Here is a 16,719-nt window from a genome sequence, read left to right as displayed (position 1 = left end):
ATAAAATGGGGATAACAGTAGTTATTAAACAACAATGAGATTTAAGGCCCATAAGACAGCAGCCAGAGAAAGGTGAAATTCTTTCATTACCCCTTCTTGTTTTCCTGGAGAAAATCTTGGTCTAGTATTTTTCTAGGATAGATCTGTGTTCCAAAATCCTACCTCTTTTTCTTCCAAATACACCTCAAAGTCTCACACCCCTGGCAGACTCCTCTACCCTTGTACTCCCTCTATAAGTGACCCCTTGCAGACTCCCTTTCGCAGAAAAAGGCGGAGAGCTAACATTTGCGAACAATGGAGGTGGGAGGAGGTCCCAGGGTTCAGGGGTTGAAGCTGGGTAAGGACCCTAGGCTCACTCTACTGGGACTGCGGCGGCTGCTTCGCTTGCGAATCATGAGTCCTCACGAGAAAAAACGCAAAGGGTACTACACCTGGGGAAACGGAGAAGCAATTGTTCAAGTACCACGGCTACCTGCGGGCAGAACCGGGACTGGAACCCAGGGGTCTCTCCTCTAGAACCCAGGAGGGTTTCTCCCCACGGGTAACGGGTAGAAGAGGGACAGGGTGCTCGAACACCTTCGGTGGCCCGAGCAGGGCAGAGGAGAGAGGCACAGCTGCCCCACTTTCTGGGAGCTGGGGTAGGGGGCTCCACCCTCCTACCCCGAGTGCAGGCGGGAGGAGGCGGGGACCGAGGGTGGGCTGCCGAGCCCTGGCCGTCGTCGAGCCCGCGCCGGCCCCTCCGCCGCCCCCAGGACTGGCTCCCCGCGCGCTGGGCTTGCTGCCGGCACCGGATGGAGAGTCCCGAGAAGGCTTAATTTGCAGGAAGACATTCTCATCAGATCTCGTCTCCGGCAGCCCAGCCGAGCGCTGCTGCCGGGGGTCTGGCCGGGCTCCTCCCAGCACCCCTCCCCCGGGCCCCTGCTGGACGAGAAACCGAGATGGTGGCAGCAGAAACTGGAGCCCCGGCGCCGGAGCGGCCGCGAGGGGCCGGGGCCTTTGAGGGCTTCGCTGCCCCTTGCCAAGGTCAATCCTACCCCTCCCACGCTCGGGCGGTGCGCGCCGCGTGCTCCCGGCAGCCGGGGGCGAGGGGCTGGAGGTGGGAGTCCCGGGCCGGGTAGGCCGGGGTGGGGCAGGGGCCGGGCCTCAGCGCCCGCTGCCAGCCGGGTCCCGGGGCAAGTGCTTGGAGACTCCTGGGCTCCGGGAAGGCTGGGAAGGGGTGCTGGGGCCAGACGCCGGGACCCAGGCGGCGGCGGGGTTGACCCACTCGGGCGGAAACGGAGATTAATTAGGGACGTTTTTATGCTAATATGCACCTGGCAAGGCTTTTCTAGGGCGGAGAAAGGGTGTAGAAAAGAAGGGAAGAAGTTCCGGAGAGCCGGAAACTTCCGGAAGCACTTGATTCCACGATTAAAGACTGTTCGGCTTTACCGCTCACCCGTTGTGTGGCTTTGGGGAAGTTGGTTGGGGACTTAAGTTTTCTCCTCAGAAAAACAAGGAACACGGGTCGCGTTTTTTCCCAAGCTCATTCAGCAAAGAGGTGAAAGTCAGGCCGTCAGGTTGCTCTCGGAGGCTAGAGGGGAGATGGATTGCAGCAGGGATGAGGAGGAGGTGTGTGTCAGAAGGAAGACTCCTGGCCTTTGCAGAGCGTCGGTGTTGCAGAAGCCAGGAGCACGTTTCCAAGGGGCCGAGCCTAACTGTTTCCACTGTTGCCCAGGGGTCAACGTGAGGGGGGCGGAGGACGGAGGCTGAGCAGAGGTCCCCAGACAGATGTCAGGAGGATCAGAAGGAGGTGGCTTGGTGATAAGAGATGGGGTGGGGAGTAGGGTAGAGAAGTGGGTGTTTAATGGTGGCACCCACGTGAGCTTAATCATAAGGTTGGGGTGGCAGGGAGTTAAAGATGCTGAGTGGAAGGGGAGATGACTGATGGGGTCGTGTCCTGAACAAGGCTGAGGGGTGAGAGCTAGGTCACAGGTAGGAAGGAGCAGGAGACACGCTGGGGTGGGGGAAGGAGAGGATATTTTGGCCTGGGGGGGGGCACTCTTCATTAACCTTACTCAACTCAGTGTTGGAGGAGGCCTCAGTGTTGTCACTGAGTGAGGAGTGAGTGGGCCTGGGAAGAGTCCACAATAGACACCCAGTCAGGAGTAGGGTAGGGATGAAGGAAGGGCTGACGGGCAGGGTTGCAACTGAGGCTGGATTACAGGAATTTGAAAGCAACATAAAGGAAAGATTTGTGGGGATGGGAGAGGGCCGGCATTTCCTGAGATGGTCTCGCACCCTTCTATACATTGTCTCTTTTAATTCCCGTCACACAGTGCGGCAGGTGTTATCATCCCATTTTACAGATGGGGAAATATAGGCTCAGAGTGGTGAGGAACCTTGCCCAAAGTCACTCAGCTGGTAGCTGATGAAGGCATGATTTGAACCCAGGTCTGTCTGCCTCAGAATGGAGGCTGCTTCCATTGTGCTCCACTGGGCAAGAGACCTGACCCTGGGGCCTCAGCAGTGCTTCCTTCCCCAGGTGTGGCCATCCTGGGGCACTGACCCATTTGGCTGGAAGGAAGAGGCTGGGCTTTTGACCCAGTGCGGCCTGTCCTGAGCCAGCCTGAACTTAGCAGGAAGGCTCCACCCAGCTGAGAGGAGGGGGAAAGGGTGGGCTTTTTTTTTTTTTTTTTTTCCCTAAATGAGATCAAACCATATATGTTGTTCTGCAACATGCTATTTTTTCTCTTTATATTTCCATGCCCATATATCTATATCTATATATATCTATATATTTATATATATATCTTTAATATTTAAAAGTTGTATAGTACTCCTTTATCTATTCCCCTCCCTCTGGACATTTGTATTGTCTCCAGAGTTTTGCAGTCACAAACAGTGCTTCCATGCACATCCATCCTCGTCAGAATATCTTTGTGCAACCAAGGGTATTTCTAGAGGATAAATTCCTAGAAGTGGTATCTTTGGGTCAAGAATATGCTCATTTTAAATTCTTTTTTTTTTTTTTAAGATTTATTTATTTATTTGAGAGAGAGCAAGTGAGCACACAGAGGCAGAGGGAGACGCAGACCCTCCCCCCGCCAAGCAGGGAGCCCAATGTGGGGCTCGAAGCCAGGACCCTGGGATCATGACACGAGCTGAAGGCAAATGCTCAACCGACTGAGCCCCCCAGGCGCCCTTCATTTTAAATTCTTATGGTTAATACTGAACGTCCCTCCAAAGAGGCTATGTCAGTTTACACTCTCTCCATCAAAATATGAGTGTGCTCATTCTTTCACATCCCTGCCACCGGGTATCATACAGTATATACGTATTTGCCAATCCAGTGAGACAAAAAGAGTTTTGCACTTTTGTTTTCATTTTGATTTTCCTGCGTCTGTACAGCTCAGCCAAAGGCCCATTAGCTGAAGAAAGCATCATTTGTGAAGACCTGAAGAAGGGCTCGGGAATGCGTGGCAGATTTAGGGCAACTCTAAGGAAGGACTTAATGCCAATGAATGCAAGAGAGGCAGCAGAGTTCCATTCTCGGGGCGCATTCCTATGCTCCGGGTGGGTTAGGCGGTCAGAGCTCCGCGGGCTGGCTACCTGAGGGCTCCTGGCCAGCAGGCAGATACCCGCTGTGAAGCCTGGTTGTCTGGGGGTTACAGGAACAAACTAACAGGCTGCCTGGCGCAGAGGAGGGCAGGCTCCAGGGAGGGCACAGGGAAGAGGAGGGTCACCAGGCTCTGGGTGCTACATGAAAACTGGGAGAGCCATAGGCTGGGAAGGTGAATGATGGGAAGAGAATGGGACTCCAGACTCCGCTTAGCAAAGGTGCGGGTGGGAGTATCTTCTCCTGACCCATATATGCTTCTGTCCGCAGCCTGTTCATAATACCATAGCTGATAGTTTTTGAGTGCTTATTATATAATAAGACATTGCTCTAAACATTTCAATTTATTGAATAATTTTATCCTTGCAACAATTCTATAAGATAGGTAAAATTATTATCTCCATTTTATAGATGAGGGCACAGAGGCATAGGGTGAAGTTGCTTACCCAAGGTCACACAGCTAAAAAGTGGCTAAGCGGGAATTCAAACTCAAGCCACAGGGCTTCGGAGTCCATGCTTCCAACCACCACGTGCATGACTTCTTACGGCCTTCCTTAGCTAACATAATAGTTACCACCATGAACTGAGAGCAGACCAGGCACACTATGTTTTTGTCTCTGATGCTTACAGCAAGCCTGTGTAATAATAAGTGTTATCCTTAATTTGAAGATGAGAAAGTGAAGTTTGGAAAAGCTGAATACCTTGGCTGAGATCACACAGCTAAGAAGAATTTGAGCTAGAATTTACACTCAGATGAATCAAAAGCCCTGCCCATTCCATATCATCCCAGGGCCTTTTACAACGTAAGGAGAGGAGAACTCACACAGCCGCAGACTGGTCAGGGCTGGAAGGATCTCTGAAACCGTCTACTCGGAATCTCTCATCATAGATGGAAAGATGGAGGGTCAGAGAGGGTACTTGGGCAGGGAGTGGTGCGCAGTGCTGGGGAAAGCCCTCCCTCATCAGCCAGGCTGACTGCGACGCAGAGTGGCAGTTTGGAAGGGGAATCTGGGGGTGCCATTCTTTTCCTGTAACTAGAACCTGGAAACTTTCCCCTTCCCATTTCCCCTTCTTAACCCTGCCCCCCCACCGCCCCATATACATGACCAACCTGCATAAAGCAGAAATTGGTGTCCTGGACAGAGCTCTTGAAGGGTTCTAAGAGCTTCCCACCATCCCGGGTTACCCAGACATTACCATTTCACCTTACTGGGCCACAGGATAAGTTACCCTTGTCCTCTCCAAGGGTACATGTAAAAATGCAAAGTGCCCTGGGACCTAGCAACACAGTGAAGAGGGCACAGCAATGATCCACACCTTCCTGTGCATTAGTTTGTTAGCTAGGACGGCGTGTCGCGAATGAGGATATCTAGCCTCAGAATGCCGAAGTTCTCTGAATACTTTTAAAATTTGGATTCCACTGGTGTTAAAATATCTTAGCAGTTATAAGGACAGGACTCTGAAGTTAAATGTTTTCATGGACAAGGATTTCAGTTCCTTAAGCTCTTGCACCCACATGGGCCTGGGAGCCACCAGAGGCTCCCAGATGGGGTCTGTGAGATTAACCTTTCCCTAGCAGAGGGCTGGTCCCATGCAAGTTTGGGAGGCTCCGTGCAAGAATCATAGTGGCACGAGCTCTGTGGCAGTGGGCCTTTCAGCCCTCGCATCATTCTGCCAATGTGCTGGGGCCCAGAAATCTGGGTTCTGGTCTCAGTTATAGGGTCACTCAGGGTCTCAGCTTCTTCAGGTGGAAGAGTCCCTCTTCAGTTGTACAATATCCGTTGTGTCAGACCCATGCCGGTTCCTGAGAGGGATGGGAGATGAGTGAGGTTTAAGCCTATGAGGTCCAGACGAGCTGGTGAAGGCACTGAGCCTCACACCCTCCTGGCTGGTGGCTCAAGGCAGAGGGTAGGCAAAGCCTAGCGGTCTAACAGAGGAAGAGGTCACTTGTGCCTGCGAGGTACAGGTGGGCTTTGTGACAGAGGTGGCTTTGAGGGGTACCTGGCTGGTTCAGTAGAGCAACGTGCCTCTTGATCTCGGGGTCGTGAGTTCAAGCCGCACATTGAGAGGAGAGCTTACGTTAAAAAAAAAAAAGAAGTGGCAGTGGCTTTGAGCTGGGCCTTGAGGGGGCTGGGTGGGGTAGGCTTGTGGACAGAGCTGAGGTGCGAAGTACGTTTAGGGGACTGGACCTATAGCTGAAGGACCTTGGGGATTATCTCATCCAGCTCTCTAGGGTACAAGAGAGCATGAGGCCAGACTGGTTCAAGGGCTTCCCCAAGGTCACACGGCCAGTTGGGGCCATGCAGACAGCAAGGGGGTAGGCAATAATGTGTTCAATCTGCAGCTGAGCGTGCAGCCTCACGAATGTTTTCAGGGAGTCCAGCCCATGCTGGCGACCCCCTCTTACATCACATACTCCACGAAGCCCACGGCGGACTCCAACAACCCACCCCTCTGCGGCCTCCTGGGCTCCGGAGGCACGCTGGCCCACAGACCTGGGGGTGTTTTAATTTTATTTCCACTCAACAAAACAGCCACATCCTGGCAGAAACCAAAGTGGAGGGAGGTCTTTAGTCCACGGTTCCCAACCCTTAGTCTTTGCAATAATAGAACTCAGATTGGAAAAAGGTGTGAAAGTCAGAACCCGCAAAAGTCCTGCCCAGATCCCCTCGCTTGCACAGCTTCCCGGGTGGGGGGGCTCCCCGGGCCTTCAGCTAACGGGGGAACTTGGGCACAGACAGCCTGCCCCCGTTTGGCCCTGGGAGTCTTTCCTCTCCTTGGCTGGGGAGAGGGGGCTCTCAGGCTGTGCCCACCCCTTTGGGCTGGAGGAAATCCTCCCCTCGCACAGGCCTCTGGGGGTCCATAGCCACCACCCATCCAATTTGGGCAGAGGGGGCTCATTGCCCCAGGACTAACAGGATAATGGTGAGGCGGTCAGAATGGGGCTGAACCCAGAATGTCCTAGAGTCTCGTGCCAATTTCTTTCAGCAAAGATGTGGAAAGAACAGGCTAGTATGGGTGTCCATCAGGGATGTCCAAAAGCATGGCCGTGAAACCCAGACTGACCGCGTCCTGTCTAGGTTTGGCTGCTGCTGCCGTGACCACCGCCACCATCACCATCACGACCTCCACCTCCAGGAACATCTCCACCATCATCACCACCCCTTATCGCCACCCCTCACCTCCCCTAATCCTTCTGTCGCCTGCTGTCGCCCACCCCTACCGCTGCCCGGTGTAATCCATCTACACTACATAGAACATAAAGAACTGCTATTTGGGTTAACCCTTCAACCCCTCTTCATTTGTCCAACCCCAGAAAGGCCCAACTATAGACCCCATTTCCCCAGTTTTTCTTTTGAGGCTTCTCATAGAAGATGAAATTAAATGCCGTGCGCTTTAAGTTAAGGAAGATTATGCGTCTCTTGCCGTTCCTGATTTACCAGGCCCATCATTCTGTCCTGGAAGGAAATTGGATTACTCTGACAGAATGTGTTCTTTGGAAAGCAGTACTGGTTATTACCTAATTCCTTATGACCTAGTGTTTGCAGATTGATTTTTTGACGACGTGTCCCAGTAGTTTTCTATTATAGCAGCTCGGCTGATGGACCCAGCACTTGCCGAGGCATCTGCTTTCCCCCAGGTTTAAAAAGAGGCAAGGACAGGGTCTCCCTCTGTCTCCAGGCTCCTCACCCGTTCTCCATAAATCCCCTCAGAGTGAGAGCTGGGGATCTGACTCCACCTTGGGCCAATTCCTTAAGTACCTAAGCATGTAAGCCATCAGGGCCTGTGGATGTGAACACACGAGCTCGTTCCCTCTTGGCTTCCTGCCTTCTCGTGATCCCATGCGGTGCCTCTTTCAGTTTTCGGATCACAGCTGACCTTTTTAGGCCAAGAAAAAAATAAAAGCCTCTGCTTTTTTAGTGTCATTGCTTATAGCTTTCTCTCCCCACTCAAAAGGAGCCAGCAATCTCCTCATCCCCTTTCGTTGGCCTGTTAGAAAATGTTTTTCTCATTCTTTTGCCGCCTTGTGCAAGTTGTATCTCATTTCTTTCCCCTAACGACTCTTCTGATTTTATCTCCACAGCTTTTTGTTATTTCTCTGTACGGACCCCTCCTTCCTAACCTGGCCTGATTTCCACTGTCTTTGGCACGGCCATTTTCATTTTCGTTCTCTGGGAAGCTTTCTGCATAACGAGCAAGTCATCTCCGGGCCTCTGTTAGCTGTTTTATGCATCAGGAGAGTTTCGTTCTCTTCTCCTAATTTTGTTGCCTTATGTGGAAATGTCCAATTCTCCTTAGAGAGTGCCTCTGGTTCCTCCGCTCAGCATTTATGCTTTTCATCTTGGTTCCCAAAACTTGGTGTGAAAAGCATGTAGAAGGGGCCGATTTCTGGATCTTGTCTGAGTTCCTGCTTTTCTTCCCTTTCTCTTGGGTGGCAGTCACCTTTCTCATGTGTCCTTCCATCCTTGGCAGTGTTAGTTGTGTGTGTCACACCTAGTTGGCACCTGCTCCCCAGGACACGTACCGGGGTAAGCACAGGGGGCGGGGACTGGCACCTGGATGCGGTCACTGGTGCCGAGTTTGGGTGTGGACACTTACCAGGAGTGTTTGGTTACCATGGAGGGCTCTCTGTGTGCAAGGACCCGTTTGTTCATTCTCAGACTGCCTCATTCCTTCTAGAACTTCTGTTTTTGTCTGGGGCAGAGCCTCTGTACTCCATGAGGGCCCATGGTCTTCCTGGCTCCCCACCATCTGGATGAATCTTGTCAGGATGGCCCTGCCCAGGCCCCTTTCCCGTGTCTCCCCAGGGGTCCAGTGCTCCCAGTCGTCTGCCCTTGTCTTCAAACTTGCCTCCTCAGTGAAGACTTTCTCCACCCAGCCTGGCTGACTCCTGCATCCCTGAGAGGAGGCTCGGGACCTCATCCCTTCCCTCTTGTAATGGCTGTGACAACGGGACCTCCACAATCCCTTCTTTTTTTTTTTTTTTAAAGATTGTATTTATTTATGTGACAGACAGCCAGCGAGACAGGGAACACAGCAGGGGAGTGGGAGAGGAAGAAGCAGGCTCCCAGCGGAGGAGCCTGATGTGGGACTCGATCCTGGAACGCCAGGATCACGCCCTGAGCCGAAGGCAGCCGCTTAACGACTGCGCTACCCAGGCGCCCCTCCAGGATCCCTTCTTGAACTCCCCCCCCCACCCCCAAGACAGGGCTATTCTCTCCCAGGATCCAGCTAAGCATCCTCTACACACTAGATTTAATTTTTAAAAAAGATTTTATTTATTTATTTATTAGAGAGAGAGAAAGAGGGAACATGAGCAGGGGGAGAGGGACAGAGGGAGAAGCAGACAGATGCTCCGCTGAGCAGGGAGCCTGCTGATGACAACAACGACATGGGGCTCCATCCCAGGACCCTGAGATCATGACCTGAGCCAAAGGCAGACGCTTAACTGACTGAGCCACCAGGAGCTCCTACATTAAATTTTTTTTATGTCCGGAAAACATGGAAAATACAGATTAGCGAATATTTAAAAATAGTTTTCAAAAATCACACATAATCCCACCATTCAGAGTTAACCTTGTTGACATTTTGATGTATACCCTCCCAGGTGTATAATTTCCTTTAACGAAGCATGTAGTCAGCAACATGGCGTCTTTCCGAAGTCCATACAGGTCCACCGCGTTATTTTAAACCGCTCCGTAGTCCTCCAGTGCTCAAGTGAGCCACGGTTTATTTCCACCTGGAAGCTCGATGAGTGGTGCTGGCTGACTGCGAAAACCAAAGACAACCCCCCCACCAGCCATTGTAGACTCCCCTGCATTTTCTTTCTTTCTTTAATTTTATTTTTAAGTAATCTCCCCACCCAATGCGCGGCTCACACCCACAACCCTGGGATCAAGAGTCGCGCTCCACTGACAGAGCCAGCCAGGCGCCCCATTCCCCTGCATTGTCCATGTGTTTTTGGAGCCCAGTGATTCAAAGGCTATAGAAAGAGCCCTGGTTCCAGCGGCCATCTTCCCAGGAGATGGGAGTTTGAGTGCAGCCTCTTTTCATCCACGTGTGTGGGTCTCGGATCTATCCACATGTCTCTCTGAGACTGACATTTTGGAAGCATCTAACACAACTAACCACTCTCCCCTCCTTGACCTCCTTCCTCCCTCTGGCCTCTGTGATGACACCTGCCACCTCAGCCCTTCTCTCGTGTTTTGCCTTTCCTTCATAGTTTCCTGAACTAGAATCTTCCCTTCTGACTAGCAGTTACATGTTGGTACTCCCAGGGCTCTCTCCCTCCTGTCTCTCCCCACCTCTTCCCACGCAGTTGGGTCCTTTTGGATGACCCCTGTTCCGTGTGCCTGAGGACCAGACTGTCTCTGGCTCCTCCTCTTCCCTGAGATCTAGATCCACAGGGTCAGTGGCCTGAAGAAAACGGAGACCATCACAAACTCGGTGTTTCCATGTCTGAGCTCACTCCTCCTTACTCCCCACCTTCATGTTTTTTTGGCGTCTTTGTCTCAGTGACTGATGCTATTCTTCCAAGTCAGAAGCCAGAATAATGAGATGGGAAACCTTCTCTTTCCCTCTTAAATCCGTTGCCTCCAACAGTCTCAGCCCTGCCCCTCCTCTGCTCCTGCTCTCCACCTCAGTGAAGGCCCTGGGATCTTCCTCCTGGACTGTGCCCACAGCCTTCTCACTAGTTCCCCACCCCCAGATTCTCCTAGAACTCACCCACCAGGATACTTTTTACCAATACTTTTTTTTAAAGTTGAGGTATAATTTACATACAATAAAATGCACATATTTTCAGTGTACAAGTTGACAAAAATTTTTTAAAAGATTTTATTTATTTATTCGACAGAGACAGAGACAGCCAGCGAGAGAGGGAACACAAGCAGGGGGAGTGGGAGAGGAAGAAGCAGGCTCCTAGCAGAAGAGCCTGAAGTGGGGCTCGATCCCACAACGCCGGGATCACGCCCTGAGCCGAAGGCAGAGGCTTAACCGCTGTGCCACCCAGGCACCCCCAAGTTGACAAATTTTAAGAAATAGGTGACATCTGTATAACCAGTACTCTGATAAAGATACAGAAAAATTCCATCATCCCTTAAGGTTTCTTGTGATCCATTTCAGCCAACGCCTCTCCCACGGGCCATCACTCCACTGACTGCTTTTAGATAGTTTTGACTATTCTATAGAACTTCGTGTCAATGAAATTATATAGTTTGTATTCTTTGCTTAGCAAAAGGTTTTCGAGATCCCTTCATGTTGTCATGTGATCACTTAAAAGTGAATATTTTGGAATGCCTGGGGGGCTCAGTCGGTGAAGCGTCTGTCTTTGGCTCAGGTCATGATCCCAGGGTCCTGGGATAGAGTCCCCCATCGGGCTCCTTGCTCAGCGGGGAGTCTGCTTCTCCTTCTCCCCGCTCCCTGTTCGTGCTCTCTCTTGCTATCTCTCTTTCAAATAAATAAAATCTTTTTTTAAAAAAGTGGATATTTATTTAAGTCAGTCTCCTGTGTAAAACTTCAGTGGCTCCTCGTTATCCACATTCCCGGCCACTGCATGATCTGGCCTCATCTTACACACTGCCCGTTCTTGAACTTTAACCTTTAAGAATACAACCATTTGTTCACCTGCACAAACGTAGCTTTTCATGGGCTGAGTCTGCTCATCTCCAACTCCGTTTGCCTAGTGAACTCCTACTCATCTGGCAGTGCTCTGTTCGAACTAGATTCTGTGAGGGTTTCTCTGACCTGTTCCCACCCCCAGGACAAAGTCTGTCAGCTCCACTGTAATGGACTGTGTCCACTATTCTAGTCACCCCTGAACCCCCGCCCTTCATTAATTGAATGGATTCCTTTCTTAGCCTGACTCCTGTGTCATGGACATTATTTATCGTTGTTCCCATTACACTATATGTGTTTATGTAATTGTGCAACCCCTTAGCTATGCTCAGAAGGATAGAAACGTTCATTCTGTTTCCAGAAATTCTTCCTATGGAAGATATTCTGTTGCCTACTCAAGAGCTATTCCTTGCAGTCTTCGTTGCTTACAGACCCTGATCTTGTTCAGGCAGACATGTGCCCAGAGATAGCTTTCAGTGATTGATTGAGGAGTGGTCTAGTTCTGACCAATGAGACATGAAGGACTAGTCTTTAGAAGGCTTCTGGGAAAGGTTTTTCTCCCTAAAAAGAAGAAATGAGAGGTAAATGGCTCCTTGTATACTTTCCTCCTGTTTGGGACACTATTTTGTGAGGGTGTGATGTTTGGAGCTGTGGCATCCATATTGTGACCATGAGACACAGGGTCACGAGAAGCACAGAGACATGGATTCAGCACTGTGGCATTATGGAGGAACTAAACAAACCCCAGATTCCTTACCTTCCAACTTCTTGTTATGTGAGGGAATTAAATGACTTGCTTGCTTAAGACACAATTAGTTGGGAAAAAAAGACACAAGATGGATCTTTTGATATTTGCAGCTGAAGGCATTCTTAACTGATACATCTTGTGAATAAACTTTTTATTTTGAGATGAAAATTTGAGATATTGTAGAACACACACATATATATACATATATATATATATATTTTTTTTTTTTTGAGAAAGAGAGCGTTGTGAGCAGGGGGAGGGGCAGAGGGAGAGGGAGAGAATCTTAAGCAGGCTCCACCTCCAGCAGGGACCCCGATGCAGGGCTAGAACCTATACATTTTTATGAGATCCTGAAGCACTTAGTATCCAGATGGTGAAGAACAATCTTCCCCTCCAGTGACGGTACCACCTCTACGTCTACCTTGTGTGAGCCTCAGGGAGGCTTTCCTTTCTATCTTTGTTTCTCAGTCTTTCAGCCTCTTGACCCTCCCTTAGGAAAAAGGAAGGAGCTTCCCCCTCTGGGCCTCTGACCTAGGCTCTCATTCAATTAGTTGCATCTAGTTTTCCCCCTGTAGAGCTGGGGAGAGAGGGTTTCAGGCCCTAGGTTATCTTCTTAGCAACCCACAGAAAAAGGTTTTGTTAGCCTACTTTGTAGGAAAGTTGAAAGTCAGAGGAGTGAAACACCTGACTGTGGTCACGTAGTTAGGAAGCGGAGGAGCCCCACGGGGAGGGCTGCCCAAGCTCCTCATCTTTCTGCCTTGACACCCAGCCTCTCCTGGGCTTGAATCACGTCAGAATCTAGAAGGTGGTGGTGCCACATTGCTTTGGGGGGCGGCCATGAAAGCGCACCGCTCAGATCTTCTGCTCTGGGGAGTTTAACTGACCAGGGCCCAGGTGTTGTGCACCGGTGCGGAGCCACGCTTCCCGTGGGCTGCTCCCCGCTGAACGCCGAGCACGGCAGGGACACTAACGATGGTCCCATTCCCCAGAGATGCAGGCCTCCTCCGGGGATGGCTTTAGCTCAAGGACTTCTCTTGGCTTGGCCGAATCCTCCTTAGAACCATGCGGCAGCCTGAGCCTCTGTCCATCTGACCATCCGTCCTTCCCTCTCTCCCTCACAGAAGTCAGACCCACGTCACGGTTTGATGGTTCCTTGCTTCTCTGGCTCGCTTCTCTTTTTCTTTTACAGATATTTCCACAAATAAATCTCTTGCATGTATCTTTTTTTTTTTTTTAAAGATTTTATTTATTTATTCGACAGAGATAGAGACAGCCAGCGAGAGAGGGAACACAAGCAGGGGGAGTGGGAGAGGAAGAAGCAGGCTCATAGCGGAAGAGCCTGATGTGGGGCTCGATCCCATAACGCCAGGATCACGCCCTGAGCCGAAGGCAGACGCTTAACCGCTGTGCCACCCAGGCGCCCCTCTTGCACGTATCTAATCCCTCCTCAGGGCCTGGCTTCTTAGAGGACCTGAACTAAAGTGCTTTGGTTTTTTTAAACCCCTAAAACTCAACCTGGCAACGTCTAGAGAAAGCACCTGGCACGTGCTAGGCTGTTCCTTTTCTCTTTTCCTCGGTGTGTGAAGGTGTTAATGGTGGCTATGCCGTGAGGCTGTTCCTGTTTCCGCTGGGAGCAAAATGGACCACCCCAGGACTGGGAGAAGTTGTGCATACCTGGAAACTATGTACCCTGAGTTCAGAGAGGCTGAGGCACTCACCCAAGGGAACACAGGTCATGCCCAGGTGCCCGCATGTATGCACAATGGTGTCTGGAGGGCGGCGACAGAGTCAGAGTGAAGGGAGAGGGTCAGGATGCAGTGTGGGGCAGGCAGAGTACGTGAGGAAAGCAGCCCCTTCCTGCCCCTCCCAGCTGACTTCCCAGGCGGCCACTGCTGTGTTTTGGTGCCATGGCAACTGGTGGCGAGGGCTGCATGTGGAAAGTGAATCTTAACCTTAGGACACTGTGCGGAACTAGATGGGTCTAGACGATACCAGGTCCATGACCTTCTGGCCTCCCAACCTGGCTCCGGCCTGGAGACACCCCCCAGCCTAGCCAAGCCTTTAGCCATCGACACATGCCATTCTCTGTTCATACCCTGCTCGTCCAGCCAGATGGTTTCACCTGATTGGCCATCCTAACTTTGATTCTGAAATGCTCTGTTCTTTTAAGTTTGTCTCAATCGTCTACCTCTCTCAGGGCCAAGTTCCAATTTCACCTCTGCCTGGAAGCATTCTCTGATTTCCCCGGCCCACAGACGCCTTTTCTTCCTCTGACCTTGTCTAGCAGTTCCTGTACTATCTGTAGCATTCACATGATGCCATTTGGACATCGTCCCGATCTAATTCGGCAAGCTCCTAATATGTGCCAGACACTGTGCTGAAGGCACACGTGTGTATCTTGGGGCTGAGTCTAGCCCCTGCTCGTGAGATTTCGGACAGGACAGTAGCAGACCTCCAGCCTCTCTGGCTTGATGACCAGGCAGCTGGGCAGGACAGAGGGTGCGGGCTGCTGCTTAGTGGAGTCTTGCCTCTGAGTCCAGACAGGTCCCTGTCTGAGTCTCAGCTTTCTCCGCTATAAAAAGATGATAGTACCTACCTCACGGGCTTGTTTTGAGGACAAATGAGGTAATATGTGTAAAGACCTAACACGGTGATCGACATTTTGGTTCTTTGGCTCTCTCTTCATGCCAACCTTCTATCCTGCACCCCCCTAATCTACTGACATGAAAACATTCTGTTCTCCTCTTCCTCTTAGGACCGTTCAAAGAACTCACTGTCCTGAGTCGTCGACTTAAATAAGGTGCTCACGGTCCAGTGTTTTCACACACTTGCTCTCTGTCAATCCTCCGTCAGCTCCGGGCAGGAAGCAGTATCCCTACTTCAGAGATGTCGGAGCCAGGACTCAGAGCCTGAGCCCCGCCCCAGATCACAGGGCTAGGCAGCAGCTGAGTTCTGAGTTGCTCTGAGAATCAGACCTGAGACCGAAAAGCAGCCCTAAGTAGAGAGCCCTTGGGTGAGAACATGTGATACTGTGAAGATGTCACTTCTGCCCAAAGGATTCTATAAATGCAACATAATGCCAATCAAAATCACAACAGGATTTGTGTGTGTGAAATGTAACAAGCTGATTCTAAAACTAATCTGGAAGAATAAATGTGTTGGAATAGCCAAGAAATATTTGAAAAAGAAGGACAATGAGGGAGACATGCCCTATAGATAACAAAACGCTGTACTAATTAAAATGGTGGTGTGCTGGCATGGGACAAGACACGTAGATCAAGGTCACAGAACAGAGTTTAAAAAGGATTCTTGTATAAAGAAGAATTCAGTGTGTGGTAAAGTGGCATTTAAAAGCAGTAGGGAAAGGATGTGCTCTTCACTCAATACTGTAGAGACAATTGGCTATCCTTGTGAAAAAGCAGAAAGTTGATTCCAGCTTCATACTATTCACTAAATTAATTCCAGATGGATTGGAGAGCTAAATGTGAAAAAACAAAGCTATAAAACTATTAAAAGAAAATATAGGAGAATTCGCTTATAACCTTGGGGTAGGAAAGGCTTTCTTTAGCAAGACATAAAACACAGAGACCATAAGGGAAAAGACTGCTAACATTGATTATGTCCAAATCTAAAACTGCTGTATGACAAAAGACACCATAAATACTGTTAAAAGACAAGTGACAGACTGGAAGAGGGCATCTGCAACATATGCAACTGGAAGGATTAACATTCAGGGTACAGAATGAATGCCCGCAAAGAAGGGAAAAGATAAAGCACCCTAGAAAAAATGAGTGATCGCCGGGAACAGACTGCTCACCTTAGAGGAACTACAGATGGGCCAATTAAATGTCTAACAGGCTCAGCCGCTCTAGTCATCCAAGAAATGCAAGTCAAACAACACTGAGTTAACATTTTTCACTCATCAGATCTGCAGAATTTTTCAAAGATTCTCCATAGCTACTGCTGGCAACAATTTAAGGGCAACAAACTCCTTTGTCACTGTTGGTAGGAATTGGTCGTGGTGTTTGTGGAGCATGGTCTGGCAGCACCTGTGAAAAGATAAAATGTCCCAACTCTTCGCCACAGCAATTCCACATCTCTGCCTTGAGACAGGCTCCAGCAACACAAAGAGGCCCGGGCACGGGGGCCAGGACAGCAGTGGATGAAGTGTGGACAATCAGAAACGACCCACACGCTGCTGCATAGAGAAAGAGCTAACTACATCTCTGAATATCCACATTAGCGATGGTTTTCTGAGGTCCAAACAAATGAAGTAGACCTCTGCACCCTGAAGTGAAAAGGTCTCATTAGGAGAGAGTAGCAAGTCACAGAACAATCTGGCTCTATGTAAACACAGACTTTGAAACTATGTGCATGAGGAAGAAGATTCTGGAAGGGTATGTACCAAGCTGACAATCCTTGGGGAGGGGAGTAGCATTGTGTAGGAGCCAAGGTGGGCTTTATCTGAAATATTTAAATTTTTTTACAGTGAGCATGTGTACGTGTATTATTTCTAATAATGATGATGATGATGATAAATTTAAAATAACTAGAAAGACTGGCTCTTATTCAGTGCCCAGGAGTTTGTGTCCCTAGTTTTCAAGCCTGAACTTGCTGGTGCCCCCTTGTTGCTTAGATCCCATGCCTGGTTCCTGACTGCACACATCACCCACTCTTCACAACCTCCATCACACCAGGTTCCTCGTCTGGGTTCTCAACCTATGCCACTTGGTCTATCATAGTCAGGAACAAAGGGGGA

The 16,719-nt window shown here is 50.1% G+C and overlaps 1 long non-coding RNA gene across 1 annotated transcript; it reads left to right on the top strand.

Annotated features, from left to right (window-relative positions):
• The first annotated feature begins 948 nt into the window (after window positions 1-948).
• LOC121100425 lies at window positions 949-16,452 on the top strand. The gene is made up of 2 exons (XR_005832228.1): window positions 949-1,023; window positions 14,716-16,452. It is a non-coding gene; the product is annotated as an uncharacterized LOC121100425 (long non-coding RNA).
• Window positions 16,453-16,719: the final 267 nt, after the last annotated feature.

This window comes from Ursus maritimus, unplaced genomic scaffold (genome assembly GCF_017311325.1).
Source record: "Ursus maritimus isolate PB19 unplaced genomic scaffold, ASM1731132v1 scaffold_4, whole genome shotgun sequence".
Classification (NCBI taxonomy): domain Eukaryota; kingdom Metazoa; phylum Chordata; class Mammalia; order Carnivora; family Ursidae; genus Ursus; species Ursus maritimus.
Note: the sequence above shows the minus strand (reverse complement) of the source record. Positions and strands in the feature narration are given on the sequence as shown.